The sequence below is a fragment of the Aethalodelphis obliquidens genome, unplaced genomic scaffold, assembly GCF_003676395.1.
Source record: "Aethalodelphis obliquidens isolate GAN/ISIS:26980383/991018 unplaced genomic scaffold, ASM367639v1 scaffold12, whole genome shotgun sequence".
Taxonomy (NCBI): Eukaryota; Metazoa; Chordata; class Mammalia; order Artiodactyla; family Delphinidae; genus Aethalodelphis; species Aethalodelphis obliquidens.
The window spans coordinates 31,064,822-31,086,103 of NW_020837956.1; the positions used below are offsets into that span (position 1 = coordinate 31,064,822).

A 21,282-nucleotide genomic window follows, 5' to 3' on the forward strand; every position below is an offset into this window, starting at 1 on the left:
GAAAAGGCTGTCTTTTCTCCATTGTATATTCTTGCCTCCTTTATCAAAAATAAGGTGACCATATGTGTGTGGGTTTATCTCTGGGCTTTCTATCCTGTTCCATTGGTCTCTGTTTCTGTTTTTGTGCCAGTACCATACTGTCTTGATTACTGTAGTTTTGTAGTATAGTTCGAAGTCCAGGAGCCTGATTCCTCCAGCTCTGTTTTTCTTTCTCAAGATTGCTTTGGCTATTCGGGGTCTTTTGTGTTTCCATACAAATTGTGAAATTTTTGTTCTAGTTCTGTGAAAAATGCCATTGGTAGTTTGACAGGGATTGCATTGAATCTGTAGATTGCTTTGGGTAGTATAGTCATTTTGACAATGTTGATTTCTCCAATCCAAGAACATGGTATATCTCTCCATCTGTTTGTATTGTTTTTAATTTCTTTCATCAGTGTCTTATAGTTTTTTGCATACAGGTCTTTTGTCTCCTTAGGTAGGATTATTCCTAGGTATTTTATTCTTTTTGTTGCTGTGGTAAATGGGAGTGTTTCCTTAATTTCTCTTTCAGATTTTTCATCATTAGTGTATAGGAATGCCAGAGATTTCTGTGCATTAATTTTGTATCCTGCTACTTTACCAAATTCATTGATTAGCTCTAGTAGTTTTTTGGTGGCATCTTTAGGGTTCTCTATTTTTAGTATCATGTCATCTGCAAACAGTGACAGCTTTCCTTCTTCTTTTCTGATTTGGATTCCTTTTATGAAAATTCTCACTCTTAATTGGTTCCTAAGATACTTCCAGAAGTTCATTTTGTCTCATTAAACCTCCTGTCCTGCATGAGGAACTTGGAAATAGTTTTTTTCAAAGTGAAGTATCTTTGCTATGCAAGTTTACATGGGGAGCAGAGCCAGTAATGACCATAGGGAATACTTGAGAACTTGGGATAAACTTGAGGACACCAAGAGATTATTTCCCCAGGAGAAAAAGTAAGCATTCTGGCAATTTTAGTGTATTGTGGAGAGGCAGCAAGAAAAGAGAGAGAAAAGAAAAATAAAAACAAACAAACAAACAAAACCTTACCTAATTAAGAATCTAATATCCATTAGAGTAAGATTTCACACATTGTTCTTCAAGCTGTCTTGGCTACTCTTGACTCTTTGAATTTTTGTATACATCTCAAAATCAGCCTGTCCGTTTCTACAAAGAAACTTTTCTTTCATTTCAATTTTGATTCTTGTAATTTAATTTTCATTATGGAGGTGCAAGTACTACTTCCTCTTAATATAGGAACATGGATAACATCTCTTAAAGGAGATAGGGAAATTTCATTCTCCCCTAAAGACTGTTTGAGTAATGCAAGGAATAATATTACGTAAATATAAGCCTTTGCACTTTTGAAATCACATTTAATTCATTATTTTCATGGGCATTAGTATAATCTTTTATCTTACCTTTTTTAACAGTTGGCTTTAATGTGGAAGTCCAGTTTTTAAATGGTTATTTATCAGCTCACTCATATCAGCCCAACTCTTCGAAGCCTATCAGTTATGCCAGTTAATGTATCTAAATTAGTAACAAGCCTTATCAGGGGCCTTTAAAACTGAAGCTCAAAAGCTAACCGAAACAATGCTTGAAGGTCTGTGTTTTTTAACCAGACATCTAATCTCTGTTTTAAAAATGATTGAATTAAGGTAAAGGAAGATCAAATAACTTGTCCAAGATCACATAGCTGTTGAGTAAGCTGGAGCTGGAACTCTAGACTCCTTAACGCTACAATCTGATATTTTTTAATATCACATTTTGCTTCTTCCAAGCCTTTCAGACTGTCTCCTTGGCCTTGCCATTCCTTCCAACATGAATAGACTCTCCCCCATTTTCACCTGGTGAGATTCTGTCTGTTCATGAACTTGCAGCACCTGGACTGTCTCACCTCAAAAACTGCTACTGATAACCTAGGACAAAAGTGGTCTTTCCTCTTTGCATTCTCAGAACTCTTTGTACCTCTCTTATGCACTTACCTCATTCTGCTTTGTGTTTATTCATGTGACTTCTTCTTAGCAAGACTGTGAACATCTTGATGGCAGGAACTGGTTATTATAAATTCAGTATTCACAATTCCTAGCCCCATGTCCTGCATAGGATAAGTACTTACTGCTTATTTAATAAATGAATGGATTAATGAATTCAGTGAGTAGAGAAAATGTCTTAATATAGCCATACGTTTGGGATTACAGTGGAGATGGACGGAGAATGTTAACTAGGAAAAAAAAATTCCAGATAGTTGCTCCTCTTAAATGAGAAGAAAGTTAGTATCATTGACAAGGAAATTCTGTGACCCTTGCTGCTGATACGTTTGCTGTCTCCATCTAGTCACAATTGTCCCTCCCAGTGTGCTCTGCTGGGGCCAGGATTGTCCATGCTCTGGGGACAGTGTGTTCTTTATGGCTTTACAAAGAGAAACATGGGCTGTGTTATAAGTCCTATCAGATTTGTAATCAATGCTTTTACCTTCTTCTTAAGATAAGCCAGAAGTTTCATTCTTTGAAGAAAAATGAAAATGTGGCTTGTTTATTGTGAGAACATAGGTTATCTGAAAAGGCAAATAGTTTTCAAATTAAAGATGGTATCTTATGTATTGGAGAAAACAGGAATGTGTGAAGGCCGCCCAGAGTTGCAGGAAGACCATGCCTCTCTCTGGTTGGGAGCTACTGCTGCGTCATCTTGGGAACTACAGCAAGTCACTTAATCTTTTAGGGGCTCAGTCTTTCAGCATGCAAGTGGGAGAGAGAATTTTCTTGTGTCACGGTAAGGATTATACATGCGATAACGTATACGGACGTGCTCTATGAACTCTACAGCATCGGACAATGGCGAGAGAGTGTTCTTATTGGAAGCAACCACGGATGTGGTCAACAAAAAATTGAATTGGAGATTTGAAGGCCTGAAGCTGAGATCTGAAAAGCTGAAAGCTGACTTTCTCTGGTCCAAGCAGTGGAGGATGGGGAAGGGGCTGTGGCTTCTCTTCCTTGGCCTCTCCCCACCTCTGAGTCTCCATAGAATAGAGTTTGTAAGTCACTGTCTTATCTCATTGGATCCTCACTGCTCACTTCTGTTTATTTTAATCCTGCTTTAGAGATGGCAAACCTGAAACTTGTGCGCCTTGCCCCAGGTCACACAGTCAATAAGTAGTTGAGCTAAAACCTCTCTACAGGTCATCTGATTCCAGGTTATATGTTTCTAGGAAAGAATTATGACTCTATTCACTCTGTGACAACAACAGCCAGGGAATAATAAACCTGTGCATTTACAAAAACTGACTCTAGGCTTTCAAAATGGAGAGTTTAGTGTGATTAGGAAAGTGTAAATCCTCTTGTGTTTGTCAACCTGTAAACACTGAGGAGGATGAATTATTTAACAGGCAAAAACAGCTTGTCATCTATCGTTGCAGAGTGAGGAAGACAGCGTTTGCTTGTAGAATTTATGACTTTAACATCTCATTCTAGATCGTCCCTCTGGCACATCCAGGTGAGCTGAATTTATAAGATCTGCATCCACACAGTTTCATGAATGTAAACGAAATACGTTCTAGAGGGAAAATCCCGTTTTACAGCTACCTATAGCAAATCTCAGATTATTCTTAGATGTCTCATTAAAATTTCAGTTTGTAAGTAACCTTGAGAACCTTTTAGTTCAATTCTTGTCTGATACTTTAACCCTCTCTTTGAAATCAGAGGACTGTGTTCACTCTACCTCTGTCCACACCCCTCCATAGTAAAAGTGTTGTGAGTCTGGGGCAGAGGCAGAGTGCAGTAAGGCCATGGGGACTGGAATCAGAGACATTAGCTGAAACCCCACTTCTGCCCCTTATGTTGTCATTGAGCTGGAAAAAATTTTACTTATGCATAGTCCTATTAACACAGGTTTACAAAGGATATTAACTGAGTAAATATTATGGCAGCAGGGTTTACTTAGCTTCCTTAGAAGCAAAAGCACCTTTAGGTACTTGGCTTGTCACTTAATAACGATGTTCGTGTTTTCTTCTATTCATTCATTATTTACCCACAGATATTGATTGAGTGCCCACTATATGTCAGGCATTGTGCAAAGAGCTGCAGACTCCATGTTATTATATGAGTCAAGGCACTTGCCTTCACAGAGATGGAGAGAAAAATAGAGATGATATGACAAGATAATGGATTTAAAAGTGCTGTTGCAGTGGAGAAGTCTGATAGGATTTTAGGTATTATCTGTCAAGGTAGAACGTTATTTGTAATAGCATTAAAATATGGTTTCATAGCAAATGGAATTTTGGTTTAAATAAATAATGAGAATACATCTGGGGAAAACATGCTGCTCTGTGGGGCAAGACAGAGATGCAAGAGGAGTGTGTTGCTGACCTACCGTCCCAGGGCAGCACTGTGGGAGGTGGAGAGAGTCCTGAGTTGCAGCAAGGTTTTGGAAGGCTGTGGCATATGAGGAGCTGCGACAGCGTGAACAGAAGACTGTATACTGCAAGGCACCATCCAATCTCTCAACCATATAAATGTTCCTGAATGTTGCCAACTTCTTAAACTCCTGAGAATGATTAGATTTCTTACAGAGAACTATAAAGGGGCTGTGCGTTGAGCGTAGGTTTTATATGGGACAGAATTCAGGTAGCACTCGTTGAAGTGAACCAGAGAAGAGTATGTAAGAGGAAGTAAGACATGAAAAGTTGGGGAGGACTTTGAATTGCCACAGCCCTGGAGCTAGTATTGGGACCTTATTTAACCAGATCTCTGCATCAGTCCACTTTTGCTGAGTAGTTTGCAAAGGCAATCTAGCCTATGTTTCATGTTGGGTGTGGGTTCACTTTAGCTCTGTACTGCAGAGTTCCATTCTGTCATCTAAGCTGAGGGAGCAGCCCTTAACTGGGACATGCTGTTCTCATGGCAAAAGAAAAAGAATAGTGTCAGAATTCTGTCATGGCTCTGGAAGCTTCTGCAAAGAAATGTTACTTCTGTTCACACTTCGTTGGTCAAACAAGTCACATGGCTAGGCCTGATCCAAGTGTGGTGGAAAGATTTGATCTTTTTACAGAAAGGAGAAGTAAATAATTTAGAACTATAATGAAACTTCCAAAATATCTAAGGGTAGGGAGATACCAGCCAACATCAAGATTGCATAAATGCATAGCAGAGTAGTCCACAGAAAGCTGTGATTTATCCAGCCCTCAAACTGGAAAGGATGATGGAGTGGTGGGATGATGGAGGATGGAGTAGCAATAAAGGATGCAGATGAAAAAAAAAAAAAAAAAGTTGGGACCAGTTTTTTATGTTTTGAGTACCATGGGGAGAAAAATGCATTTTGTTTTTAGAAGGTGAATAGTTATTTATTTTTATGTAGATCACTAATAATTTTAACGCTGTTTTCTGGTGGCAGTGTGAAGGATGAATGGCAGAGATGAGAAATGTAGATAGAAAAATCAGTTGGATATGGGTAGAAAAGTCCAGGAGAGTAATGGCAGCGACAAGTCAATGCAAATGAAAAAATAAGGAATATTCAAAAGTGTCAGAGTCGTATTTGGCAGGACTTGGCTGTAGGTTTGTTGTCACTGAACTTGGAAAAATTTTACTGTTGCACAATCCTATTAACATAAGGTTTTCAAAGGATATTAGCAAAGTAAATAATATGATAGCAGGGTTTACGTAGCTTGCTTTGAATCAGAAGCCCCCTTAGAAGCGTATTAACAATCTCATTCAGTAATGGTGGCCTTGAAGAGGAAAATCGAACTCACAGGCAGGGTAGAAACTCTTCCCCAAACACAGGGTGGTGTGGTCAAATATTTTTTCTCACGTCTCCTGCTCTGTCACAAACATCTCTCATTTTCCTTGGCACCAGCTCTCTTCCACATTTATTGGGCTAGGATCTGACTTTCCATTTGCCAAGAATCCACCGATTTTGCACAATATCATAAATATTGCTTATTGAAACTTTGTTTATATCCAAGCACCTGAGTTAAAAAAAAAATATTTCTCTGAAATCAACAGAGTGAGAGAAACTTCTTTCCCACTGAGATTCGGGAGATTCATCTTGTCCTTATTGGGTTCTTCTCTGCACACACAGTCCTCTAACCTCATTCTTTTCTATATTAGACACTGAATTACAGTCTTGCATTAATTATATACAAATAATATTTTAATCACATAGCACTTTTATGCACCAGAATCCTCTAAGTATTCTTAACACCCCAAAGTTTATTATTTTAATTTCAGTTGGGTCCTGTTATCTCCTTCTGGAACATCTTTGCAGGCATCTTGTGCCCTGCCCATTTCTTCTATGTTGGTATTTCTCAGGGTACTTATTTTCCCCTGTTCATTGCATTTGGTCTAGTTAATCAGCTGCATAGATTTGTTGAGAGAAACTGGAATTTTCTTTCCAATTCTCATCAGAACACATGGAGACTTGCTCTTTCATTTTGTCGATGGGTAAAGAAACTAGGTTTAGTCTCTAGTACCTAGAGATACTGGAAGACTTTTGTGTAAGGTAAAGAAGCAACTGCTTCTTGTCATGTACTCTCAAAGTCCCATTTTCTGCTTGATGTATAATTTCTTCTCCGTGTCTTTTCCAAGCTTAGTTGGAACTTTGCTCATTTATGACATCGTCACTGAGGGCTGGAATCTGTGTGTGTTGTTTTACTTACATTCTCTGATTTTTGCTGCTGCTTGTGGATCACCCAGCAGAAACAGCACTAGCTACACTCCACTGACTAGCATTCGGACGAGTGAACCCAGTTCCAGAGAGTGACAGTCCCCCAGTGCAGCAGATGCAGATAACTGAATCTTGCGGAATATTTCTTTGACTTTCCCAAGTTGGAAAACACAGAATTATATGCTGCCTGGCCTACAGAGAGCCAACGTTGATTCTTTTCAGGAACTTAATTCCAGAAGTGTTGTCAGAGATAACTAAAAATGAATCTAAAGCGTCATTTACAGCTGATCTAAAAATTAGGGACAATTTGGGGATGTCTTTTCTAAAGCAATACTTGAGTATTTTTTATGTGTGCTGAATATTATGTGTATATGTATTGTTATTTGTTTAACAATTCAAGTGTTGTTAAATATAACACATCTTTCTTTAAAGACAAGGTTAGAATTTGATGAAGTTAACAAAGCACTGTTAACGCATATAATCTGAAAGGAAAGCAAGATATTGATACCTTAGAGTTGATCTTAATTCCCAATAACTGTGAGTTCTTCATCTCCAGCATTTATATGTCTATTGGACTCCATTTATATTACCAGACCACTGCTGGACTTTTTTGTTGAATGCCCCATAGAACAATCAGACTCAACACATCTAAACTAACCCATCATATTTTTTCCCAATTCTCATTCTGTGTTACACATCGTAGTGAATGTCACCACCATTCACTAAGTCCGTTAAGTCAGAAACAAGCGTGTAATCATTAATACCTTCTTTCTCACTTCTTCTCAATTTCCAAGCTCAGTCTATATTTTCTCCAAACTTTTGAATTCATATCCTTTTCACCTACAGGTGAACTACAAGGAAGTTCATCTGAATTTGCCCAAATTGCTCTAATAGTTGACAGTCTGTTTTTAACTTTCAATCATGTTCAATTTTGTAATGTTCTATTTTGCATATGCTGGTCCTTTCTCTCCAAATAGATAAAACATTTTTCAAAGGTGAATATATTCCATATCCTCTGGTAACCTCTCCATGTTAATTCTTGTGCTAGGGCTATATATAAGTAGATTCAAAATTGAAATTCCTTTTAAGGGGTTTGTGGCATTTTTCTTCTTCATACATCACCTCATGCCCCAACTGTCAAGGCTGAAATTGGGCCCTGTGGTTAATTGAACTTGTGACTCTGAAGCAGTCTACTGTAGTACCTATTGTAGTACTGCTATGTTTTAAGGGCTGGGAAAATTTCAAGTGAGATCGGAAGCCGCCAAGCTTAACTTTCACTGAGTCTGCTGCCATTCCTGTGGGTATAATGTCTCTCTGTTTATCAAAATACATTTTTTTTCCTACTTAATGTACTTACCATGTGGTTTTATTAGAATGAATAGCTGTCTCCTTGTAAATGGATTTGGTTGGAAATCCAATTTCTTTCAGGGCCAGTGGGAGAGGTCGAAGGGCTATAAATACTCCTCCTCTAAACTGTTTATAAGTAAAACGGCAATGCTGAAAAAGCCTGACAAATGTCGTACTATATCCTAAATTATGTACAAATCCCTGGCAATCTTCTCTTTCTTTCTTTGATGAAAACAGATTGCATCGTTGTCTCTCAGTCATGAGTTGTGCTAATGGGTGCCTTAATGGATAGCAATGTCTGTAAGAATGAGAGTGGATCATCAGGGAATCAACCCCAACTCCTAGCCTTTCTTCTAAAGTTGGAAAGTAGAACTTCTCATCATGCTTCCCTCATTGTTCTGTCTAGTGTTGGAATGAGGAGAAATCTGCCTCTGATTTGTGCGGCTTTCAGTAAGGCCCAAAACCACCACTTTAGTCTTATTTTTCTTGTGTCAGATGAAAATATTATCTTCCATGCATTCTTCACATGACTGATGTAGATTTCACCCTATTTTCAAAATTAGCACTTAATCCATTCCATCAGATAATTAGCTTCATGGAATATTTCTGGATGGCATACATGCACAACACACAAAGAGGTTATATGTTCTTGTATATGTATTATATCATGTGATCTTTCTCTTCAGAATGGGGAAAAATAGGCAAATTCTTGGTATTGTTTTCTTCATTTGAAAAGTGAGGTTCGGTAGGGATGACATGACAAATGCAACATATTTAGTATTTACTATATGCCAGCCATTATGCTAGGTGTTAAACACATAGATTGCATAGCCACAAGCTGATTCCATTTACGTACACTCTTGGTTGGGTTTACTTCTGCTCTAGGGTGGCTTTCTCCTTATGTTTCTGTCACCCCAGAGGTGTGTAAGATACCTATTATGGAGGCTTAATTTTGTCTCGTGTCATTGGGAGGTAGATTAACCTTGCATAAGAGCTGATTAGAATGTGGATGACAGCAACTCTGAAAAGCACATTTTCATCCCCCAAACTCATAAGTAGTAGTCTGACTCTGGGAGAGATTTGTGGCGTTCTCCAGCTGGTGGCAAGAGGGATAACCAGGTGCTACATCAATATAAAATAGAATGGCAATATGGGACTCTTTCTATTTCATTTTGGGCTAAGAGTCCCAAAGACTGAGAGTAATCAAAGCAAAGATGATAGATCCCTTGGCTAATGAAATGCCTCACATTTGAGTCTTCAATTTTAAGATCTTAATATCTACCTAAAGGTAAATTCAAATATGAAAATCTACCTCTTAAGACTGGAGAGGTTGAAAAGGGAGTCCTTTTTGGGTAAGAAAGCTTTTTTTTTTTGAGAAAGTTGTTGATATACAGTGTATGCCTGTCACCCCCTCTCTTCCCCGTACAGGAGGGAAGACCACGTAAGGAACTTTAGAGAAACACTCAGAATAGTTGACCTATGCCTCTTAGAGTTTTGAGGTGAAGGTACCAGGCAACGTTTATGCTCCAAAATTTGTCACTAGAGGAGAGTCTGGTAGAAGCAACCTGTGTCAGAAGTTGAAATTCTGAGAGCTAAACAGGGAATTAACTGTGTGTTTCCCCAGGAGGGAGCTGGTCGGGGCCATCTTGGATTCTTCTGAGAGAAGTGCCCAATGAAGCAAATAATCCCCAAAGAGGGGGAGAACTAACAGCTGTCCAGGGGCTGAGGAGGGAATTAGAAGTAACCAGCCAGACTGGAGATAGTGCCTGCATGAAGGGAGTTGCAGTTGGAAGTCTCCTGCAGGTGCAACTATGAGAAACTCCTAAGAGCTCTCCACACATCTTTGAGAGGAAGAACTAGTTTTAAACACCCTGCTGCCCAAGGAGGCTATGCCCTTCCCCCTAATATCATTTTCCCTGTTCCTTACCTTGGAGGGTCTGAAACTATGGCCAGCCAGGATGGAGAGGTGCAGGGGAGCTGGAAAGCAAGCACATACAGGCCCTTTTCCCTCTACTGTAGGGGTAAGAAAAAGCTTTAAATTGGATGGGAGGAGGAAGTCATATAATTCTGACACAGGGATGGGTGTTTTAGTTTCCAAATCAAGACTCTTGTGTAGAAAATGTTTGGAGGAATGTTAATTATATGAGAGTGATCAGACAGAAAAAGCGAGGCTTCTTCAAAATGTCAGGTGTCAGAGAAAGTACTAGCATAGATGCACAGGCTCGGTTTGAGCAAGCAGATGATGAGGAGAAGTAATTATTTTCTGCAGGGCTCCTTTTCCCCAAAGGATCTAGTTGAGCCCTACATCCTCTTCGGTTCCTGTGGTTCTTTTCTTTTTACTCCTTTCTCCGCAGACTAGAATAATTTACCGAACTCTGAAAATAAATATTTGCATTGCAAGTACTGTGTATGAAAAAATATAAGGTGATCCTTGACCCATTAATTTCTGAGATGACTAAAACCATTTATATGGTTTTCTCATTTTTATTTCCAAAAAAGGTATTAGGGTTCAGGAACTTCTCCTGGTGATGAAAGCAATGACTGCCTTAGACCTGTGTGGACCTTTTACAGTCCAAGATCAGTTGCAGTTTATCCAACTGTCAGGACAAGTTCATTGCTTTTCAGAAGTAAATTCAAAGATTCTCTGTGTTAGAGAGGAATTTGAAGGTCTCTGATGCTTTCACTTGTAAAAAATCAACTGTACTAAAAATATTTTTTTCAGTTTTATTGAGATATCATTGACATATCATATTGTATTAGTTTTTGCTTCACAACATGAAGGTTTGATTATGTATATATTGTGAAATGACTACCACAGTAAGTTTAGTCAATATCCATCACCTCACATAGTTACAAATTTCTTTTCCTTGTGTTGAAAAATTTTAAGATCTACTCTCTTAGCAGCTTTCTAATAGACAATACAGCATTGTTAACTTTAGTCTCCAGGCTGTACATTACATCCCCAGAGCTTATTTATCTTATAATGGGAGTTTGTACCTTTTGACCACCGTTACCTATTTTGCCCACTCCCTACTCCCCATCTCTGGAAACCACCAGTCTGTTCCTGTATCTATGAGTACAGTTTATTTCATTTCATTGTTTTTTAGATTTCACATATAAGTGAAAGCATTTCTGAGTGCAGTCATCTAGGCTATGCCTGATCACTTACACTGGAGGTCTCACTGCCCCCCTTGAGACTTCTCCCCATAAAGATACATACAGTTTTTACTTGAAAACAGAAGCACCAGATATGATTTCTCCAACCCATGTGTAGATTATTCAGCTCCAGCCTGAACTCAATGGGACAATTCATTTTTATAATAATTATTATAACTTAGAGATTCCAATCCCTCCCAGGGTAGTAAGAGAACACACCATTGTATATTTTGCTGTTATTGCTCTTCTTGTCTTGTTTTTTATTTTCTTAATTGCTGTTAATTCAAGAAAGAAAGGTTGCATAAAATCCAACCTATTCTAGAAATATAAGTGGCCTTTCCAGCATATAACATTTCAAATATCAAAGTATATGATAAACATACAAATAAGGAGAAGGTAACAAACTTCCTATATACAGTACAATAGACTGGGTGGCTTAAAACAATAGAAATTTATTTCTTACAGTTATGGAAGCTGGAAGCCTATATTTAAGTCTCTGGAAGATTCAGTGTCTGGGGAATCAGCCCGTAAACTGTATCAGAGATAGCTGTCCTCTCATTGTGTCCTCACATGATAAAAGGGAGGAAGGAGCTTTGAGGTCTCTTTCATAAGGGCACTAATCCCATTCTTGAGGGCTCCACTCTTACAGCCTAATTATCTCTCAAAGACCCCACTTTGTAAGACCCTTACACTGGGGATTAGGATTTCAACATAGGAATTTTGGAGGGACACAATCATTTAGCCTATAGCAAGAAAGAAATCCTAGACATAGAGTGAATGCTTGCTGTGCTCAGGGCATCTGCAGTAAAATATTTCTTTTAATGTATCCTTTATAAGTTTCTTTGTGTCATCATTGGCCTCTTTGCTTTTATTTTTATTTTTTTAAACATCTTTATTGGAGTATAATTGCTTTACAGTGGTGTGTTAGTTTCTGCTTTATAACAAAGTAAATCAGTTATACATATACATATGTTCCCGTATCTCTTCCCTCTTGCGTCTCCCTCCCTCCCACCCTCCCTATCCCACCCCTCAAGGTGGTCACAAACCACCGAGCTGATCTCCCTGTGCTATGCGGCTGCTTCCCACTAGCTATCTATTTTTCGTTTGGTAGTGTATATATGTCCATGTCACTCTCTCACTTTGTCACAGCTTACCCTTCCGCCTCCCCATATCCTCAAGTCCATTCTCTAGTAGGTCTGTGTCTTTATTCCCGTCTTAACCCTATGTTCTTCATGACATTTTTTTTTCTTAGATTCCATATATATGTGTTAGCATACGGTATTTCTTTTTCTCTTTCTGACTTACTTCACTCTGTATGACAGACTCTAGGTCCATCCACCTCACTACAAATAACTCAATTTCATTTCTTTTTACGGGTGAGTAATATTCCATTGTATATATGTGCCACATCTTCTTTATCCATTCATCCGATGATGGACACTTAGGTTGCTTCCATGTCCTGGCTATTGTAAATAGAACTGCAATGAACATTGTGGTACATGACTCTTTTTGAATTATCGTTTTCTCAGGGTATATGCCCAGTAGTGGGATTGCTGGGTCATATGGTAGTTCTATTTTTAGTTTTTTGAGGAACCTCCATACTGTTCTTCATAGTGGCTGTACCAATTCACATTCCCACCAGCAGTGCAAGCGGGTTCCCTTTTCTCCACACCCTCTCCAGCATTTATTGTTTCTAGATTTTTTGATGACGGCCATTCTGACTGGTGTGAGATGATATCTCATTGTAGTTTTGATTTGCATTTCTCTAATAATTAATGATGTTGAGCATTCTTTCATGTGTTTGTTGGTAATCTGTATATCTTCTTTGGAGAAATGTCTGTGTAGATCTTCTGCCCATTCTTGGATTGGGTTGTTTGTTTTTTTGTTATTGAGCTGCATGAGCTGCTTGTAAATTTTGGAGATTAATCCTTTGTCAGTTGCTTCATTTGCAAATATTTTCTCCCATTCTGAGGGTTGTCTTTTGGTCTTGTTTATGGTTTCCTTTGCTGTGCAAAAGCTTTGAAGTTTCATTAGGTCCCATTTGTTTATTTTTGTTTTTATTTCCATTTCTCTAGGAGGTGGGTCAAAAAGGATCTTGCTGTGATTTATGTCATAGAGTGTTCTGCCTATGTTTTCCTCTAAGAGTTTGATAGTGTCTGGCCTTACATTTAGGTCTTTAATCCATTTTGAGTTTATTTTTGTGTATGGTGTTAGGGAGTGTTCTAATTTCATACTTTTACATGTAGCTGTCCAGTTTTCCTAGCACCACTTATTGAAGAGGCTGTCTTTTCTTAGTGTCAAAATAGGTAAAATCTTTGGCTAATTATGGGAAAGAATCATAAGAGCCATATAACACACTGTCACTTTAACTAGAGGGACTAAAATAACTATGGCTCTGATTTTTACAGCAGGCAGTGTATATAGATAGTTTAAAGACTCTTTACTTATGTGAATATCCCAGTTGAACAGTAAAAATTCAATTTTATTGTCTCCAAGTATAAAAATAATTATATTGACATTTCATATACTGTAGCAAACTTTTATGAGACTTTAAATTTAGAGCTGTAGTGAACCTGAATGAAATGTAGAATAAAAGCCACAAACGGACATTTGAAACTTAAATTTGCTGTTTTCTTATATGTGTTAACCAGATCATAAAATATATACAATCAATAAAAGAAAATATCAAGGCACATTATTGTCAGAAGATAAAGAACAAAGTATTTAGGGACTACCCTGGTGGCACAGTGGTTAAGAATCCGCCTGCGAATGCAGGGGACACAGGTTCGATCCCTGGTCCTGGAAGATCCCGCATGCCGCAGAGCAGCTAAGCCTGTGCACCAAAACGGCTGAGCTTGTGTGCCACAACTACTGAAGCCCGCGCGCCTAGAGCCCGTGCTCTGTAACAAGAGAAGCCACCGTCATGAGAAGCCAGCGCACTGCAATGAAGAGTAGCCCCAGCTTGCAGCAACTAGAGAAAGCCTGCATGAAGCAGCAAAGACCCAACACAGCCAAAAATAAATAAATAAAATAAATTTATATATTTAAAAAAATCATTTAAAAATCCAGACATTACCTAATAAAATCTAAGGAAAAGATTGAATGATACAGTCTTAGGGATTAATATTGAATAGAATTTACTTACACACATAGCTCTGTGTTATGATTTCAAATTAGTTGTTAGATTAAAATATTTCCCTATGGGTTATGAGTAGACAACAATTCTAAGATGGACTCAAGAAAAATAGTCTCACCTGAGCACAATAATATGTTAGCAATATATGTTAAAAAGAACATTATTTTTATTATGAACTTGAATTTTAAAAGCTATCTGATTTGACTGTATTAAGAATAGTATGGGGGAATACAGTATCATGGTAAGACAGTGGACCAGGTGTCAGAAGATAAGAGAACCTAGGTCTGCTTTTTCACCATTGCTGTTTGGTTTGTGCATGCCACTATCCATTTTTTCCCAGTTAAACTTCTTTATTAAAACATAGCATTTATGCAGTCATATGTGTAAATCATAATTGTACATATTGACGAATTATCACAAAGTAAACAGACCAATATAATCACCACTCATACTGTGAAATAAATAGTACTAACACTATAAAAGCTCTCCTTATGCCTCTGATAGATCACTACGCAACCCCTCCTCCTCAAATGCAAGCACTATCTTGACTTCTAATAGCATAGCGTAGTTTTGCTAAACTTTAAATACTGTCATACAGTATGTAAATAAATAGGTATGACTTTGGTCATTCAACTCTACAATTTTGTATTTTATTAATGTATGCATAAATAATACATTAATTTTCATTGCTGTAAATTATTCCATTGTATGCACATAAAAAGTATATTACCCATATATTTCTACTGTTATTAGTTTGGTACTATTAATTGTGTTTCTGTGAACATTTTTATACATGTCTTTGAGTGAACATACAGATGCATTTCTATTTCTATCATTCTTTCTCCATTGAATTATCTTGGTATCTTTGTCCAAAATCAGTTGACCATAAACGTAAGGGTTTGTTTCTAGGCTCTAAATAATCTTCAGTTGATTTATAGTTCTATCAAATGCCAATACATACTGTCTTGATTACTGTAGCTCTTAGTTTTAAATTGAGAAGTGTAAATTCTCTAACTTTGTTCTTCCTTTTTAAGTTTTTTTTTTTGCCAATTTTGGGCCCTTTGCATTTCCACATGAAATATGGAATCAGCTTCTCAACTTCTGCAAAGCCAGCTGGGATTTTAATAGGGATGGCATTAAATCAATGGATTAATTTTGGGAGTATTATCATTTTGACAATTTTTTTTTTTTTTTTTTGCAGTACGTGGGCCTCTCACTGGTGCAGCCTCTCCTGCTGCGGAGCACAGGCTCTGGACGCGCAGGCTCAGCGGCCATGGCTCAGGGGCCCAGCCGCTCTGCGGCATGTGGGATCTTCCCGGACTGGGGCACAAACCCGTGTCCCCTGCATCAGCAGGTGGACTCTCAACCACTGCGCCACCAGGGAAGCCCATTTTGACAATTTTAAGACTTCCTAATCATGAACGTGGGATTTCTTCTCATTTATGTAGGTCTTTTAAAATTTCTTTCAAAATGATTTTTAGTTTTAGGAATATAAGTTTTGCACTGCTTTTGTCAAATTTATTCCTAAGTATTTTATTTTTTGATGCAATTATAAAAGGACCTGTTTTCTTAATTTTATTTTTGAATTAGACATTATAAGTTTATAGAAATACAATTCATTTCATATATTGATCTTGTATTCTGCAACTTTGCCAATCTTGTTTATTAGCTCTAGTAGACTTTTAGTGGATTTCTTAGGATTTTCCATATACAAAATCATGTCTTCTGTGTGTAGAGGTAGTATCTTCACTTCTTCGTTTCCAGTCTGGGTGCCTTTTCTTTCTTTCTTCCTTTGTTCCTTCATTCTTCTCTTTTTTCTCTCCCTTCCTTCCATCATTGACTTGACTAGAACCTCCAGTACAATGTAGAATAGAAGAGAGGATATCTGTCTTGTCCCTGATCTTCATGGGGAAACCATGTAGTCTTTCAACATATGTATGATGTTAGCTGTAGGATTTTCATAGCTCTCCTTCATCAGGTTGAGGAATTTTCCTTTTATCCCTAGTTTGTTGAATTTGTTGAGTATTATGATGAAAGGGTGTTGGATTTTGTCAAATACTTCTCTGTATTCATTGAGATGACCATATGTCTTTCGTTCTTTATTCTACTGATATTCTCTCTCTCAATCCCCCCCACCTTGGTTGTGAAATATAATTCTTTTTATAGTTTGCTAGATTCTTTTTGCTAGTACTTTGGTGAGAATTTTTTGCAGCTATATTAATAAGAGAGATTGATTTGTACTTTTCTTTTTTTGTGATGTTTTTGTCTGGTTTTGGTATTTTAGTAACATTGGCCTCATGAAATGAGTTGCAAAGTGTCCTTCCTGCAGTGGGTTGAAATGTGGCCCCCCAAAAGATATGTACATGTTCTAATATCTTGAAACTGTTAATGTTACTTTATTTAGAAAAGGGGTCTTTTTAGATGTAATTATGTTAAGAATCTTGAAATGAGATTATCCTGGTTAATCTGGGTAGACCCTACTCCAATGACAAATTTTCTTATACTAGATACACAGAGGAGAACAGATAGAAGAGAAGACATAGAGGAGAAGGCAATGTGAAGATGGAGTCAGAGATTGGAGTGATATGGTCATAAGCCAAATGTGCTGTTCTATTTGTTCTACAGAAGTATGACTGAAGCTTAGCTTCAATTGACTTGAGTGACATCTTCTGGGTCATGTCTATCTCCACATTGATTTACTTGGTTCTATGTCATAGTCATCTTTTCCTGCCTTTGCCTTTCACTCTGGCCCACCGAGATGGTCATTTCTTGGTGTTAGTGCCAATATGTTAAAAAAAAAAAAAAAAAAAAAGGCTAGTAGCGCTCCATCTTTGTCTACAATTGCTTAAAGTTCAGTCTAAAGATGTAGGGTTTCTAATCCATTTCCCCCAAGTTCTGAGACTGCATCTCTGTACTCTTGAGATTGTCATTTCTGTCCTTTAATCACTACTGTAGTAAACTTTACAACATAGAATTCCAACATAGATGTCTCTTCTTTCAAGCCCCTCCCAAATGTCTTCTGATTTACAGATATTCTGTGACAGGTTAGAGAGTAAAGCATATCCCCCAGGTTGAGGTTTTTTGTTTTTCTAATTGTTTTCCTATTTCTCACTACATATGTTTCATTATTCATTCATTCATTTACTCATTGAAAACATTTATTAAACTCTACCATATTGTGCATGGTATTGTATTAGCAGCTGGAAATAGAGAGGTGGATAATATAGCCCCTGTCTTCAAGTCAGGGAGGAGGGGGCACAAATACATAATCACTGAACACTGTGAAAAATACTACCAAGCTCTTAAGTGCAGACACCTATGGTAACATTGAAAGGAGGCACACTGCTCTCACACTTGACCTTAGTGTTGCCAACTAAGTTATGACTTTGCTATTTATGTTTTATACCAACTAGTTGAATACTCTGTAATTGTTTTAGTCAAGTACAGTGACATAGGTATGTATGTCACGTAAGTTTGAACAGAATAATAATAATGATGATAAAAATGATGGCTACTCAACAAGTATGTGTAATGAATGAATGAATTTTACGATGAAAAATCTGAGGCTTAGAGTGTTAAATAGCTTGCACAAAGTCATGGCTAAGAAAGTGACAGAGCTGCAACACAGAACTGAAGTTGTCTATTTTCAGGGTATGAGCTCCCAACTACTATATGTTCTGCATACTTAGTGGAACCAGAATACAGACAAAAACACATTCTGGCCGTATTTGCAACCCCAAATTGCTTTAGAACCTAGAACAGGTTTAATGATAATCAGGGGGAAATAGTTTTAAAATATTGTATGTGCCTTATTACCATAGACAAAATTTGTATCTTTCATTGTGATACCTAACTAATTACTGAAAAACTATAGACGGAAATATGAAATATTTTAATAAAAATTCTTTTTATTTTTGGAGAAAGTTTGAGATATGATGATGTAAGAAATAGAATATGGTTTCTTAAAAACGTATGCGTGGTAGGGAGTAAAAACGGATCTTAGTTTTTGCTCTTCAGTAAAAGCTATCTTTTCTGAAGTGTTTTTCTAGGGAGAGAGGTATACATAAAGTGATACCTGATGAAAAACAAGTCTGTTTTTAGCACAGAATTAGACCAAGGATTTTTATTTATGTTCTAGTTGACTGAATGGGTGCCTAGTTGCTCTAAGACTTCTAGGGTTATGCTGGACAGAAGTGGCAAGAGTGGACACCCTTGTATTGTTCCTGATCTTATAGGTCAACAAGTACAAACTTTCAGTTATAAGATGAATAAATTCTGAGGGTCTAATGTACAGTACGGTAACTATGGTTATTGATACTGTATTGTGTACTTGAAGTTTGCTAAGAGAGGAGATCTTAAACGTCTTCACCAAAACAACAAAAATAACAATAACAACCACAAAAAATGGTAAGGATGTGAGGTGACGGATGGGTTAATTAACTTGATTGTGATAGTCATTTCACAGTATATACGTATATCAAATCATCATGTGTGCTTAAATATATTACAGTTTTATTTGTCAGTCATTCCTTAACAAAGCTGGAAATAATAAAGATTCAAAAACAAACAAAAAACCAGCCCCAAACAAGAACACAGCAGACAAACAAAACCTCTGGAAATCACAGAGACACGGGGAATTACTATTAAAGGAAAAAATGGTAATAGCAAAAACAAAGTGTGATGGTTGTTTTATGTATCAACTTAACTGGACCACAGAATGCTCAGATATCTGGTTAAATATTATCAATGAGTATGTCTGTGAGGATGTTTCTGGAAGAGATTAGCATTTGAATTGGTAGAATGAGTAAAGTAGGTGGCCCACTCCGATGTGGGTGGATATCATCCAATCTGCTGAGGGCTTAAGTAGAACAAAAAGACAGAGGAAGGTTGAATTTACCCTCTACCTATTTATTTGAGCTGGAACGTTGATCTTCTGTCCGCAGCACTCCTGATTCTCAGGCCTTCAGGCTTAAACTGGAATCTATACCATCTGCTGTCTAGATCTCAGGCCTTCAAACTACACTGTAGGTTTTCTGGGTCTCCAGCTTGCACATAGGATATTATGGGACTTCTCAGTCTCCCTAATTGCATGAGCCAATACTTTATGATAAGTTTTATATTTATATCTATATCTGTCTATCCTATTGGTTCTGTTTCTCTGGGACACTCTGACTAATACACAAAGGATATTTATTGTTCACAATGACTTCTTAAATTTACCATTTAATTCTCACATTGACCATGCATTAGTTGTATAGTGCTTCATAACTAATTAAACAAATTATTACAAACTTAGTAGCTTAAAACAACACTCACTATTTCCCTCATAGTTCTGTAGGTCAGAAGTCCAACGCAGTGTGGTTGGATTTTCTGTTCAGGGTCTTCCCATGATAAAGTCAAGGTACTACCTGAGGCTGCAGATTTCACCCATGGCTCAGGATCCTCTTCCGCACTCACTGGTTGTGGGAAGCATTTATTTCATCGTCATGCTTTCCACCTGCCCCCTGGACAAGCCAGCAAAGGCTGGTGAATCCTTCTCATGAGTCAGATCTCTAGGCCTTCCTCTTCTGCTTTTGAGGGCTCATATGATTACACTGGGCCCACCTGAATGACCCAGGATAAGCTTCCTATTTTTAAGGTCAACTAATTAGTAATCTTAATTACAGCTACGAGATCCCATTCGTCATGTAATGCAACATAACCATGGAAGCAACATCAGTGCACAGAGATCATGGGGAACAAAATTCTGAATGCAACAGGCCTTGTGTGATAAGGATTTTTACAATATGCATTTTAAACGTAAGAATTCCAAGGCAGAGGAAGGTTAAATAGCTTACTCTAGGTCACAGGCCTAAGTGAGAGAACCAGCTGAGTACCCAGCACTTCGCTCTTCCTTCCAGTTTGCAGTCTCTTTGCATGTGGGAATGAATGAAATAACCTTTTTGCTAAAAACCTAGGTACTATGGTGATGTATCTAACCAGGCATTTAGCACTCTTAAGTGACTGAAAAAATAGATCCTTAGTTTAAGTTGATCTTTATAACAGAGACATGATGGAGTTTTTAAAGGAAACTTTGGTGCTTGAAAAAGAAGTAGACTGTTGTGGGTAGCATGCACTGAGGCAGAAAACAGGCTTGGGTGTGTGTGGGCGCATGGGCTGGAAGTGAGCCACAAACCAGAGGACTCACAATGGTTGTTGCTGGGATAATGACACCAAGCCCTCTACCCTGGTGGGTAAATCATAAACTGCTCTATGTTGGGAGCTAGAAATGCTCATTTTCTAGTGAGTAATTCTTTCAGAAGAGCTAACACAATAAGAAACCTTCTTGGGATTGTACCTGGACATAGGATTTTCTTCCCAATTTGGTCTTACCCTTTCTCAGAAGTGACTTGCTGGCCTTATGCATGGTAGAAACTCAATTAAATTGCATTGAGTCATGAAGGATTCCAAAGTAAATTAAATTACAATATGATAAATTTAGTAAGGCCTCATTCTACCTGACTTTAAATGTGCAAAGTGAGCATAAGACAGTACGTGAATACCAGTACAACTTTCTGAAATAGGAATCAGAATTTTGATGCAGCTAATTGTGGAACCAAATGTGTAAAATAATTTATGGAAGAAAAAGAAGCTACGAAGTGCTGGAGTATTCTAGTAGGACCAGTTATCTAGTCAAAATTTTTTATACTGAGTTAATTATATTACATTTTTCTCTGTTAAATTTAGAGATGTGGTTTCTAACTCCTAACTCTCTCTCCCTCCCCCTCTCCCTCTCCCTCTCCCTCTCCCTCTCCCTCTCCCTCTCCCTCTCTCTCTCCCTCTCCCTCTCCCTATATATATATAGGGAGAGGGAGAGAGAGAGACAGACAGACAGAGACAGACAGAGACAGAGAAAGATAGAAACAGAGAAAATCACTGAGTACATGGTGGCATATCCTTGTACATATCCTTGTCTGTTCAATTACTTTAGA

General features: G+C 37.7%; 1 long non-coding RNA gene across 1 annotated transcript in view; it reads left to right on the forward strand.

Annotated features, from left to right (window-relative positions):
• LOC113624035 (uncharacterized) overlaps window positions 1–21,282 on the forward strand; it is a 218,353-nt gene that overhangs the window by 191,530 nt on the left and 5,541 nt on the right. The gene's annotated exons all lie outside the window — the stretch shown is intronic.